The following is a 14280-nucleotide window of genomic DNA, read 5'->3' as shown; positions in this document are numbered from 1 at the left end:
TAGAGTCAGTCCTTTTAACATTGCTTTCATGGGGCCCATGTTCTCAAATCACCATTCTCCCATTTTTGTGCCCAGGGCAAATTCAGGTGAGTGGGGGTGGGGTGCATAGGGGATGCAGAGGCAGCCTGTTGCAGTAATTTTAGTTTATATGTCTTACCTGATTGAGGGGCTTTCATTTTGCTAGAGATTTTGTAAATAGCTCTATTACTGCCAACAGTCCTTTTTCCAATGCTTGATTGGAGAATTAAGATATGATATTTGGATTCATCTTGTAACATCCTCTGCTGGAGAAAGGGTCCAGCTGATTTTGAGATTGTAAATCCCTCCCAATCCCATCAGTAACAGGTTATGCCAGACTAACTTTATTTTCTTTTTTGAAAGACTAACTAGATGAGTTAGCAAGGGGAACATTGCAGACAGAGTCTAACTAGATATAAGTAAAGCATTTGGGATAGTCTCTAATGGAGACAAGATAGAAAAATGTAGGCTGGGTGATAGTGCAATGAGTTGAAGATAGAATTGATTGAAAGACCAGAGTATCCATTAATGGGTCAATGTCAACTTGGAGGGCCATCTCTAGTGATGTGCCCCAGGGATCTGGCCTTGGCTCTGTGTGCTCTTTAAATGTTGATCAATGATTCAGATGAAGTCATGCTTGTCAAAATTGTAGATGACATGGAGATAGGAGGGCTAGTTAGCATTCTCAATGACAGAGAAAGAATTGAAAAAGATTAATAGGTAAGAACAGCATTTCTCAAACTTTTGGGTCTCGGAAATGCTTTATATTCATAAAAATTATTGAGGACCCACCAAAGAGCTTTTGTTTATTTGGGTTATATTTATCAACATTTATTGTATTAAATATTTCCATAAAAATAGTTTTGACATTTCAGACTCCCTAAAAGGATGCCTGAGAACTTTTCCTCCCTATGTAAGTCCACTCTACAGAAAAAGTCTCAGGGACACCCAGGTGGGGGGAGGAAGAGGTCTGGACACTTCAGCATACTTTAAGCTCAACATGAGTCAACAAAGTGACATGGTCGCTACCCCTGCCTCCAAATCTCCAAATCCTAGAAAATTCTAAGAGAGGTGTAGTGGTCAAGACTAAAGAAGTAATAATCTTGTTGTACTCTACCCTGGTCATTTCATATCTGAAATACTGTGTTCACTTCTGGGTGCCATATTTTAAAAGAAAGATATTGACAAACTAGAATACATGCAGAATTGGGATAGTGAGAGTCCTAGAGAATATGCTTTATGAGAATGGGCCGGAAAAACTAGGATATTTAGCCTAAAAAAGAAAAGATTTAAGGGGAATATAATAGCAGTGTTTTTTGGGGAGGAGGGGGGCTAGGCAATGGGATTAAGTGACTTGCCCAGGGTCACACAGTAAGGTCAAGCGTCTGAGGCCAGATTTGAACTCAGGTCCTCCTGACTCCAGAGTCCACTGCGCCACCTACCCACCCCCATGATAACAGTCTTGAGAGCTAGAAAGGCATAGTAGTAGTAGTGATGATGATGATGATGATGATGATGATGATATCAACAATAATAATGATAACTAGCATTTATATAGTGCTCTTGGGTTTATAAAGTACTCTATAAATATTATCTCATTTTATCTTCACAACAATCCTGGGATGTAGGTGCTATTATTATCCCCCTTTTACAGATGAGGAAACTCTGGAGTCAGAGCACCCGAGTTGAAATCTTACCTCTGATATTTATTACCCATACGATCTTGGGCTAGTCACTTAACCTCTCTGGACTTTATTTTCCTCATCTGTAAAATGAGGAGATTGGACTAGATTTCCTCTGAGGTCTCCTTAAATCTAAAAGTATCTGAAAGACGGTCATGGAGAAGGTGATTATGTTTATTCTGCTTTACCTCATAAGGCAGAAGTAAGGTCAATGGGGAGAAGTTGCAGGGATGCTTGGTTGAGGAACCATTAGGAACACCCTCCTAACAATTAGAGCCATACCCAAGTGCAATGAGTTCACCGGGGAGCTGCCGGGTTCCCTCTCACTGGAGAACTTTAGGCAGAGGTTGGATGATTGGCAGCTGGGGGTGTTATAAACGGGTCTTTGGTAGATTCTGATGGACTGGATGCCTTCTGAGATCCTTCCTAACCCTGAGATTGCACAACTCTGCGTGATTCTGAGAAAAGACTGATGAACAATGAACTCTACCTGTCTGTGGAGAAGTTATGTGGCATAGTGGATAGTGAGTTGGTCCTGGAGCCAAGAAGACCTGAGTTCAAGTTCTGTCTGTGACACGTTCAAGCTGAGTGACTCTGGGCAAATCACAGTCTCTTAATGCCCCCAGGAAGCTCTTTGCAAAAGCTGCGGAGGAGGTGCATTCATAGAAGGAGTTTCCTATTCTGAGAATTCCTTAAACAGATTAAATAAGTTTCAGTGCGTCTCCCTATCTTCCCTCTTGTTTCCTTTGTGCATGTGCTCGGACTGGAAGCTGGCGATGAAAGAGCCTGTGCCTGCCTTGGCCTTTTAAGGGAGTATTTTGAGCAGGTGGCGGGGGGAAGACGCGGAGAGACAGACAGACACAGACAAACAGGCAGACAGGCAGACAGAGATGGGGAGAGAGAGAGACAGAGAGAGTGAGAGAGACAGACAAAGACAGGGAGACAAAAGGGGGTGAGGGAGACAGAGAGGGAGAGAGAGAGGGAGGGAAAGGGGGGAGAGAGGGAGGGGGAGGGAGAGAGAGATACAAAAAGGGAGAGAGAGGGAGACAGAGACAGAGAAGAGAGATAGACACAGACAGAGGCAAACAGGCAGACAGACAGAGATGGAGAGAGAGGGAGGGAAAGGGGGAAGAAGGAAGGGAGAGGGAGAGAGGGAGACAAAAAGGAAGAGAAAGGGAGAGAGATGGAGAGAGAGAGGGAGAGAAAGAGAGAGGGGGAGAGAGAGAGGGGGAGAGAGACAGAGACAAACAGGCAGATGGAGAGAGAGAGAGAGAGAGAGAGAGAGAGAGAGAGAGAGAGAGAGAGAGAGAGAGAGAGAAAGAGAGAGAGAGAGAGAGAGAGAGAGAGAGAGAGAGAGAGAGAGAGAGAGAGAGAGAGAGAGAGAGAGAGAGAGATAGCGCACTAGCTGATCAGAACTGCTAGGCAGGAAGCTTCATTGCTAGAGGCCTGCAGAGCTCACACAGGAGGTTCCTAGACACAAGCAGGAACATGGTAAGAGTGAGGTCACAGGAGAGATGCTGCTTGGAGCCTGTGGCTGAGGTGCCTGGGTCTCTTGAAAAGAGTGGAGCAGAGAGGAGGTGATGGAGGAGGGCAGCGCTCATTCTTTGACAGGGGTGATGCTTTATCTGTTTTAATGAGAGTGAGTAATCTCATCTCACAACTATTGGATTTCTCTTCCAGCACAGTCTGAGAGGAGAAGCAGAAGGAAAAGGTATTTTTAGAGATAGAAAACATCACTTTTTGACCTCACTTTACTAAATGCATTAGCTCCGCTAGCACCCACCAAAATAAACAAATCTGACAGAAGTGAATTACTCCTTCAGTGACTCCTAAAGGCAAGGCTGACGGTGGGACGTAAAGGCCAACAGCCTGACTCCCCTCCACTCTGAATCCATTGTTCACAGCCAGGACACATCCAATTAGTTGCCAGATCATGTTGATTCTACCTTCGCAATGTCTCTTACAAGCACCCTTTTCTCATCCGACGCTGGCACCACCCTGGGACCAGACCTTGGCACTTCATACCTGAACTATTTCGACAGCCTTTTGGGTTGGATTCCCTGCCTTAAGTCTCTCCCCAGTCCAGTCCATCTTCCATTCAGCTATCAAAGTAATCTTCCTAAAGTACAGATCTGACCATGTCACACTCTCTACCCCGCTACTCAACAGACTCCGAAGGCTCCCTATTACAGGCGGAACAAAACATAAAATCCTTGGTTTTTCTTTTTAAAGCCAGTCCTTCATATCCTGATTCTTTCCTATCTTTCCAATCTTCTAATACCTTATTCAATTCAATGCAATCCAATTACTCCATCCTCCTCGCTGTTCCTCACACACTGTAGTTCATCTCCCAACTCTGTGCATTTTTGTGGGCCAACCCCCATCCCTGGAACTGACTTTCTTGGCTGCTTTCAAGTCTCTGCTAAAATCCCGCCTTCCGCAATGTCTTTCCTTGTCCCCCTTAATGCTAATGCCTTCTCTCTATTGATTATCTCCTGTTTAATACTGACTATAATTTGTTTATATATAGTTGTGTGCACGTTGTCTCCCCTTTAGACTCTGATCTCCTTGAGAGAAGGGACTATCTTTTGCCTTTCTTTGTTTTCTCAGATCTTAGCACAGTGCCTGGCACTTAGTAGGCCCTCAATGAATGCTTGTTGATCTGACTTGAACACATCACAAATTAAGAGCTGGAAGGGACCTTTGAGGTCATGTAGTCTACCCCCCCCCCCTTGTTTTATTGATGAATAAGAGTAATTTGCTTAAACTCATGCAGTAAGTAATAGAACTAACATTTGAACCCAGTTCCTCTGACTATTTAGTATATGGTATGTATACATATATATGTGTGTGTGTATATATATGTATGTGTGTATATGTATATGAATGTGTAAACACATATATAGATACATGCATGTACGCAAGCATGCACACACACACACTGTACTAGAGTTGATGGAGCAGCTAGGTGACATAGAGTGCCCAGCTCAGAGTCAGGAAGACTCATATTCCTTAGTTCAAATCTGGCCTCTGACACTAACTATCTCTGTGACCCTGGGCAAGTTACTTAACCCTGTTTGCCTCAGTTTCCCCATCTACAAAATGAGCTGGAGAAGGAAATGCTAAACCAGTCCAGTATCTTTGCCAAGAAAACCCCAAATGGGGTCACAAAAAGTAGAACACAACTGAAATGATTGAACAAGAGTTGAGATTCAAACCCAGATCCTCTGACTTTAGAGTTTAATGGATGGATAGATAGATAGATAGACAGATAGATAGATAGATAGATAGTAGACAAACTAACATCTAACTTTTAACTATTGAATGGGTGGTGCCAAAGACAAACTGAAACCTGGGAAAGACCTTAGTTTAAAAAAGCCAAGATTTCCCACTACATCTGGGGCCATTGCCAGTTGTCCTGACCTATTTTTTGCCGCTGGACTCTGATGACTCTGGAGGAGAGAGTAAGCCTGATGACTTTGCACAGCCCTGCCTCACTTACTTCCAATTTACTTGAAGTCAAGATATCACCTCCTGATGTCATTAGTCCTCTTTGAGAAGGAAGAATGAACAACTATTTCTTTCTTTCTTTTTTTGGTGAGGCAATTGGGGTTAAGTAACTTGCCCAGGGTCACACAGCTAGGAAGTTTCAAGTGTCTGAGGCTGGATTTGAACTCAGGTTCTTCTGACTCCAGGACTGGAGCTCTATTTACTTCGCCACTTAGCTGCCCCCTGAACAACTACTTCTCTCTCTCTGTCTCTCTCTCTCTCCCTCTTTCTTTCTCTCTCTCCCTCTCTCTCTCTCTCTCTACATATACACATATATATCATATATACTCTATACTGAGTACAGAGTATCTCTAAGTATAGAGCTAGTATTTTTTCTGCTGTACAACCATGCAGAAAGTTCAAACTCTAGATCTTAGTCCTTTCCTAGATCCCATGACCTTAATAAGGTTCTTAGCCTCTTCTTACTCTGCCCATTATAATCTTTAAATGGTAGCATAAGTGTATGTATATGCACACACATATGCACATGTGTGTGTATATATAGGCAACTTCAACTATGCACACATATACACATGGGAGCTTATTTATACATGTATGAATATATGTGTGGCACACATCTTGCTTTAAGTAATCTGACACATGAAAATCTAGATTTACACAAAGTAAGTTAAGCATGGCTCCACCAAATTTTGCGAAATAACTCACCATAGGATTCCTTGAAATGGCCATCTTGCAGATCAAATTTAAAATGATTCCAAAAATCACTGACTTGGAAAGGAAAATAAGCAGCCAAAGGTCAAGGCAAACAGGTATAGAAATAGAAGAGGTGGGATGTGCTAAGCAAAACATCTTTGAAAACTCTAGTTAGAATTTCTGCAATTAGCAAGTGCATTAAGACTAGTGATTGCTTAAGGACCCAGGGCAGAGCAAGCCTAAGCAATTAGCACTTTAGTGCTAATTGACAATTGCTGACACCTGAGCTTACTGAGATAGTAAAGGAAGGGCAGGAACAGGCTAGCTTCAAAGCAGCATCCTAAGAGCTCAGATAAGTGGCAAACAGGCAGCTTACCTCGAGGAGTTCTCAGAGGCAACCACAAGAGACTGGAGAGGCAAGAGATATGGAAACTCAGGGGAACTGCTACGCATCCCCAGGGTCGGTGCTATGTTTGCCTTCCTGCCAGAGGCATGCATCAGCTGTGTGTTAAATACCAGCATTTCTTCCAGCTAGTAGAGAAGAGAGAACTTGAAGAATACCTTTCTGAATTCCAATTTATTAGAGAGAATGAAGAGTTCTTAGACAAAATGGGGGCATGGGGTGGGGGGAGTAACTAAGAAGGAAGTCAGGAAGAAAAGGATTCTGTGGATAGGGAGGGAATTCAAAGCCAGTGTTACTAGTTGGCATGGGGGGGGGGAAGGAAGTGTGAGAGAAAAAAGGGGGAGGGGAGAAGAATAAATTTGATATAGGGAAAAAAAGGGGGAAGAGGGAGAATAAATTCTGAATCACTGAGGCTATGTGATAAGTATTCGGCTTTTCTTCCAGAGGTTGTATATGAAGACCTGCAAGTACTACCAGTCATGAGCAAACTTGTTATTGGCCCCATGAGGAAGAGATGCATTATGGTAGTTGATTCCTCCCAGTTGAAGGATGTAAAGTGACTCTTTGGAGACCTGATGTGATCATTTGGAGGATGTGCCAGTCTTCCTGATATCTCTCTGTGACACAAAGGTGAGACCTCTCAGACACAAATTTCTAGATTATCTCAAGGTCAGTGTTCCTCAGGGGTCACACAATCTGGTAAACCAATCAATTCAGGACTAGTGTGGAATCCTAGTCCCATTCCGGTTCACCTAAGCAAGCCAAGACCTGCAATGGATCTCTATTCACCTAGGGACATGAAAGACCCCAATACTCAAGGGTGTGTGGAATTAACTCTAACTGATTGTAACAGCCCATTGTTAAACCCCTGATCGTTTACACCTAGGAAATCTTCCTACAAATCAGGGATTGATTAATTCTTATCTATCTGTCTGGCTGTCTGGCTGTCTGGCTGTCTGTCTGCCTGTTGTTGATCATCTGGACTTAAAACAGTGTGAATGATGCAGATTAAATTTAAAACTGTGTGAGCATACATTTTTCCTCCTGGAGAGCCTGGTTGATCAACATTTGTGACCACACCCCAGTATCGCTTTCTATAAACACTGCTTGAGCTCATCAGAAATACAGTAGAAGGCTTGGGGAATGAACTCATCACCAGACTAGAGGCCTGGTGACTGTAGGATAATAATAATAATAACAACAATAATTATTATTAGTATAAGAACTAGCATTAATATAGTATTTTAAGGTTTGCAGGGTGCTTTACATCCATTATCTCATTTGAGTCCTTCATCATCTCAGTCTGGTCATCTGTAAAACAGTGGAGATTGATCACACTATCTTTAAGGTCCTTTCCAGACTCTAAATTTGACAACCCATTTTCCCTGAACCAAAGTCTCAGACTCTAGCAGCACAATGGAAAATGGGTTGGCCACTGTACAAAAGTGTTCTGTGCTACAACAGGTTTAAACACAAATTTCCTCAGTGTTTTATCCTTTATAGCAAAGTATCCATAAATGACTCTACAGTGGCCTGGAGAGAGGTCCAAGATCGTGTATAAACAGCAGAGAAGTGAATCATAGGCTTGGCAAGCTAGTCACCACCATGCCTCATCTTATGGATGGGTTTGGCAGTTTCCTTGGGGAGTGGCTGCCAGCATAGAGTAGCAGGCCCCCTGCACCGGGCAGAGATGACTATTGGAAAGCTGTTCTGCATGGTGGGAACCTTCTATGTCATCCCACTGAGCCCAGCAGAAGGAATTCTGATGTCTGATTTACTGGCTCTGACAAATAACCTGATGAGACTAACCAACACCAACCAGCACTCTCCACTACTTCTGGTTATAGAAATATAATTTAGAGCTGGCAGGGACTTTAAGGAATCATTTAGTGACCCTGAGCAAGTCACTGTGACCCTGGGTGAGTCACTTAACCCCATTGCCTAGCAACAACAACAAAAAAAAGGACTCGTTTAGTCCAAGGGTTCTTAACAGGACTCTAGGGGGGCTGGTGGGATCCACAGACCCCCCAAGGTGTCCACGGATAGATTTCAGGTTGTCTATGAACTTGAGCAGAAAAATGACATCATTATTTTCAATAAACTTTAATTGAAACTGAGCATTTCCTTCCATTATGAATGTAGGCAACAGACTTTATTGTGAAAAGGGAGTTGACAGACTTTGAAGGCTACCCAAGGGGTCCATGACATACACACACACACACACACACACACACACACACACACACACACACACACACAGATTAAGAAATTCTGACATAGTCCAACCCCCTCATTTTGCAGAAGAGGAAATTGAGGTCCAGAGAGGTTAAGTGACTGCCTGATATTCTAGGGCTCTTGAACCCTGGTCTGCTGACTGTAAACCTAGCATGCTTTCCATGACACCACACTGATTCAGGAAGGCAGGAAGGGTGTGATCCAAAGAAACAGAGAGAACACCAAGTTCTTGGCAGGTAACTGAAAGACACGAGGACACAGGTGATGCTTTCATTGCTTCTTCCAGTTGAAGGTTGAGACCTTGGGAGAGAAAGGGACATACAGTAGCTGAACAGCAGACTTCATAGATGATGTTAAAAAAGATTTGAGTTCATGGCTAGAGGTGAAGTGCATCTCACAAAGAATGCTATAAATGTATTTGCTAGCAGCTTGACAGTCTGATCAAAAGACCTTTAAACTGAAAATGGGGTAGGGGGAGGAAGGAAGACAATGATGAGATAAAACTGCAAAATCAGATAATATGAACGCCAACAGGGTATGAAAGAAGAATAACAGTGGAGGAGGCACTCCTCCATTCACAAGAGGCAATGCCTGAGAAGAACAGTAAAGATGGTACTGGTAACGGTTACTCAAATAGTCTTTCAGGAATGTACAGAATGGTGTGATGGATGGAGAGCTGGCCTCAAGCCAGAAGTATCAGCATCAAAGTCCTGGTCTTAGATTCTGGAAAATCACTTCACCTCTTAGTGCTTCCAGGAAACTCCCTAAGATAAGTTACAAAGCAGGAGCCCCTGGGCACTGGTAGAGGGAATTCTTCACTATAAATCCCTACCTGACCCAATGAAGTCACAGCTTCAGTAAAACACATTTGTGTATGTATATGTATGTATGTATGTATACATATATGATTAAGTAATATAAAGATGACCTTAATGGTTGCACTCTCTGTATCTATATCTAATACTAGTGGTGCTTTTTTCTTTCGTTTTGTTTTTTGGGGGTGGGGCAATTGGGGTTAAGTGACTTGCCCAGGGTCACATAGTTAGTAAGTGTCAAGTGCTTGGTCTGAGGTCAGATTTGAACTCAGGTCCTCCTGACTTCAGGGCTGGTGCTCTCTCTACTGCGCCACCTAGCTGCCCCTTCTTGGTGCAGCTCATCTACATGGGTAAATGAAAGAAGTTTGGAGTTGGAAAACTGGGAGACCCTGAACCCCACAGCTCTTTGGTAGTTATTGAGCGAATATCTTTCACGTGGTTAATGATGTGGCATAGTTGAGAGTTCACAGATTAAAATGCCCCCAAATTTAGGGAATGCTCACCATAAACTAGGGAGAGGCTTCTGAAAGACAGATCCAAATCCTTGGACCAAGTTTAGTCCAAAGACAAAACAGATTAAGCCACTGAGATATTTGGTTCTTTGTTCTAAAGGGATTGGCACCTGGGGCTGAGCATTTCATAGTAGAGATGAGACTTTGAAGGCATTGATATTGACATTAAAGGTTACTCTGTAAGGGTATAAGAAAGCTCCCACCCCTCCTTTTCCCCAGGCTATTGCTGGTCATATGGCTGAGGGTGACTGCTTTCCTAAAAGAACAATTAAAAAGTCTCTGGTCTTTGAACTGAAAGAAAACTGCAGAGCCTCTTCTTATGAGGAAGAGCTTATGAGGAATATTATAAGGATATTAGCTGAAGCCAGATACTGGGATCAGAGAGAAGCATTACAACTGTGTACCCAGTGGAGACCCCTCCTCCCCCTATCACTGTTGGCAGGTCTGGTGACTCAGTGTCCAGTGAAAGAACATTTGGCAGAAACTCTGAGTAAAGCAGAGAACAGCAGGGAAAAGGTCCAGCAGGAGCAGTGTGATGATATTACTAGAATACATCAGCTATTCTGAAAAGTTAGACTGATTGATGAGTTGTCCCTTCAAATATGTGTCTTGGCCATTTGTTTTTCCTACTTGTGTTCCCCTCCACATGTATATACTCTGATCATTCAGTTTTCACCTGTGTATGACCTCCAATTTGTTCTCCTGTGTCCAACCTTCCCATTGATGGTGTATGTACTTGTGGCAGATGATAAGCGCCAGATTTACAGGGAAAATGTTTTATTGCTACTAATCTTACTATGCCACATCATTAAATGCCAGTGCTTTCAGCTAATTGTGTCCTCTGGCTGACTGTTAAAGGCAAACACATTAGTGGGGGCTCATGAGCTACCATTTTGAGTGGTTGCTGACCCATGGAGTACCTTGCAGTTCGAATAGCCTTCTTTGATTTGCTGTCTCTGACATAAAACCTGCTGAGACTTACCAAAACCTACCACCCAGAATCTGCCACTGGTGGTCATAGCACCATAGATTGAGAGCTGACAAGAGTTCATTGAAATCATTTAGTATAAAGATTCCTATGCTGGGGTGCATAGATAGATTTTAGGGAGTGTGTGAACCTGGAAGGGAAAAATTGCAACTTTTCTTCGGGACCTGTCTTGTGAGCTGAATGGTGCTCCGCAGGTGCTGCTGCTGCTGTTGTTGTTATTTATCCTTTGTTTGTGAAGGGGACCAATGACATCACAGGGTGATGTCTGGACTTACGTGTGAATTGGATTTAAGTGAGGCAGAGTTGCACGAAGTCATCAGCCTCACTCCCTCTTCCTGAGTCATCAGAGTCTGGTGGCAAGACAAAAGTCAGGATGACTGGCGAGATATCCCAGGATTCAGTGGATGAACTTGGTGTCTTTGACGTCTGACCAAGCTCTAAGTGCTCCCGCCTGCTTGGCCATCAGAATAAATTGTTCTCGTCCGCTTATTCCACCAGCAGAAGTCTTCACATGCTTGGGGTAGACACCCCCCTAACTCACCAACAGGTTTGAGGCCTGCCAGTTACCTTCAACCTGGTTTAGCCCATCTGTTGAGACAATTTTACTGGGGTGTGGCCACTCCTCATGCTACAGCTTCTTGAAGCCACAGGTGCTACATACAAGTAAGTACACTTGAGTTTCAACACAGAGATAAATATGACTTCAACTGAGACTTGGTGAAATGGAACTGAAGGCTAAAATATGTCAATAGGAGGATGTATTTTATTTAAAAGAGCCATCTCCGGTTAAAAAAAAAAAAGGCTGAGTATCACCATGTATTGAGAAGATATATTTCTGTGTCACAGTCTATGAACTGAAGAAGTTAAAAGCCTTTGGGTGAAGATGAAAGGAGATGGAAATGAAAGTTATTTATTTTTTGGCATATTCTACAAATTCCCCACCCTTAACTCCTCCTTCTTCTCCCCCCCCCCAACTAGATGGAACACATAGATGATACTTTCTTAATATAGATTACGGAACTGGCAGAAAGAAAGTATATGATTGTGATGGGAGACTTCCAACTGTCTAGACATATATTGAAAGCTTTTCTCCACTAAATGTATAGAACCTGATACAATCTTGAGATATCCTGATACATTCTTGAGATATCTTGCTAACAATCACAGAGGAACTTACATTCTAGGTCTAATTCCATATGGAGAAGAACTGGTTGGTAATATAAAATTAATGAGGGCTTTGGGAGAATGTAACCATCATGCCATCTTAGTTTTTGTGACAGCCAAAGAAGGGAACCCTTGGCATAGTCAAATTTTAGGAGAAGCAATTTTTAAAAAGTAGATTTTGAAAAAGTCCAAGTAATAATAGGTCTAATTCCATGGCCTGACTTTAAAAAGTAAAAAAAGCACAAGATAGGGTATTCTCAAAAATGAAATTCAATCTATATAATTTTGAATAATCCCAATGATGAAAAATGGGAGGGGGGTTCATCTAAAGACACTGAGGTAGCTACATAAAGAATTCTATAATAAGTTCAGAATCAAAAAAAGAGAGGTATAAAATATTAAGGGGGGGGAGAAACATAGTTAAGAACAAATATGAATGGACCAAACATAAGAATAGTTTCAGCAGCACCAAAGCTAGTGATTTAGCTTAACCAACATTTACTAAATGCCTTAATGTCATGGTCACTGACTCCAAGAATCTTATAATCTTATAACCTTATAGCCTATTGGTGAAAAATGCTGATTATGACAAAAAGAACTTTTTAATGTTATATTCTGAACAAGCATTCAGAAACCATGGCTCCCCTTCTTGTGAAGGGCCCTTCGAATTTTGTCCACCACAGCCAGAGATCTTCCAGCTTCATTTCTAAAAGAAGCAGTCAGTTCAGACATTTCTAAACTGATATGGCAGCCCTACTGTATTCCCTATGAGCTGTTTGGCACTGTCTAGGTCCTATGATCTTTGACCATCAAGGTTCCCTGACTCTCTGTCATGGGCACACCCAAGAGAATAGGGATGGGTTCAGAATATGGTACTAAGGACACGGCTGTCACTGACCTAGTGACACAAATCCATTGTTGACCAAATATTTTGGTCATTCTTTGTCACCGATGCTTCAGTTAGTTCCAGTGCAACCTAGTACACAAGACTTCTCCAGGAACACACAGAGTGTAGGGGAACACAAAAATAAACACATAGGACAAGCCACCCAGCGACATCAGACCCTTATAGCTGCACTGTTCTGCCAAGAAGATTTGGTTCTCTTTCCTCCTTCATGCCCAACTAGTTCAGAAAGCAGCGGGATAATCAGCCAAGCTAAAACATCAGCTCAGAGATTCATTGGTTAGTATTACCAAAACTAGGGATGCATTTAAAATTGATCCATTGACCAGCACGTCTTTCTTTTCTTGGTTCAGCCTGATGGCATTCCAGTGAGATACAATCCGGTAAGGGTAGAGACCTTGGGTGCTCCCATTCTAAACCAACATGTAGTCCGTGAATACAGTCTCAATTCTTTGCCTAGGGTTTATTTGTAAAGATGACGCAAGACTTTTGAGCTTCAAAATGTCAGCAGAGGAACCACCAGGAGGTGCAGGAATTGAGTCCAGGTCAAGTTTTTCAACCAACTGGTCTATCTTTGAAGCCCTAAGAAGTGACCCAGGCCAGCAATAGCCGAGATAAGAGATAAGGGCTCATCAAGCATTGATGCTATACTTGAATATGATCTCGTTGAGAAGTTCTATGGAAAAACTGTGCTAAGCCCAAGCCTACTCTCCCTAGAGACTGAGGAGGTATAGGAGAGAGTGTACCCCTCATGTGTTGAGGGAAAAATGTTTATGTTTCTATTCTTGCTATGTCTTTGAAGTAACTATCCCTTTTAGGCAGCTAGGTGGTACAGTAGGTAGAGCACTAGGCCTGGAACCAGGAAGATCTGAGTTCAAATCCAGCCTCAGACACTTACTACCTGTGTCATTTGACCTTTGTTTGCTTCCGTCTCCTTAGCTATAAAATGAGAGCAATAATAGCACCTACCTTTCAGAGTTGTTATGGGGATCACATGAGATAATATTTGTAAATCATTTAGCACAGTGCCTGGCACATAGTAGGTACTATATAAATGTTTATTTTCTTTGTTTGTAAAAAAGCTAACTGAAGTTAAGCTGAAGTGGGGTGCTGGCCACGGTGGCTAAAAGTGAAGGAATTTGAATGGGAGCTTGAGTTTGTGGCAATAAGGATGCCACAATTCCTCAGGGGTACCCTGAAGGAGAAACATAGCCAGCTTGGCTCTGGAAAGAGAGGCTAGAGTACTCTCCCCCTAAGTGGCAGGATTCCAACCTAGATCCTTTCATTCTAGGGTCAGTATTTGTTTTTTCATTGTATCAAGTTGCTACCTCAAACCATGGGACCAGATCAAAAAAG

Source organism: Vombatus ursinus, unplaced genomic scaffold (assembly GCF_900497805.2).
Source record: "Vombatus ursinus unplaced genomic scaffold, bare-nosed wombat genome assembly UNPS02014797.1, whole genome shotgun sequence".
Lineage (NCBI taxonomy): Eukaryota > Metazoa > Chordata > Mammalia > Diprotodontia > Vombatidae > Vombatus > Vombatus ursinus.
Note: the sequence above shows the minus strand (reverse complement) of the source record.